The sequence below is a fragment of the Frankliniella occidentalis genome, unplaced genomic scaffold (genome assembly GCF_000697945.3).
Source record: "Frankliniella occidentalis isolate FOCC.00 unplaced genomic scaffold, Focc_3.1 Scaffold71, whole genome shotgun sequence".
In the NCBI taxonomy this organism is placed as follows: Eukaryota; Metazoa; Arthropoda; class Insecta; order Thysanoptera; family Thripidae; genus Frankliniella; species Frankliniella occidentalis.
The window spans coordinates 289,600-289,853 of NW_026267201.1; positions in this window are offsets into that span (position 1 = coordinate 289,600).

Sequence of the window (254 nt, forward strand, 5' to 3'; positions counted from 1 at the left end):
TTTTTTTTGCGCGATGAATACCTTTTTAGGCCGATGTGGGCCCTCGGCAGCGGCAGGGGACGAACGGTACCGGCCGGCGGCTCGCGGACAGAGAGAAAGACAGACTCTGCTCCGAGCAATAAAGCGAGAGATGCATGCATGCGCTGCATTAGCGCTACCGCATCTCATTTCTAGATGGCGGTCGAGCCGCTAAAGAGGCCCATTTCCATGGCATACAAGAGTAAGCAGAGCAGGGCCTCCGAGCGCCCCCCCCC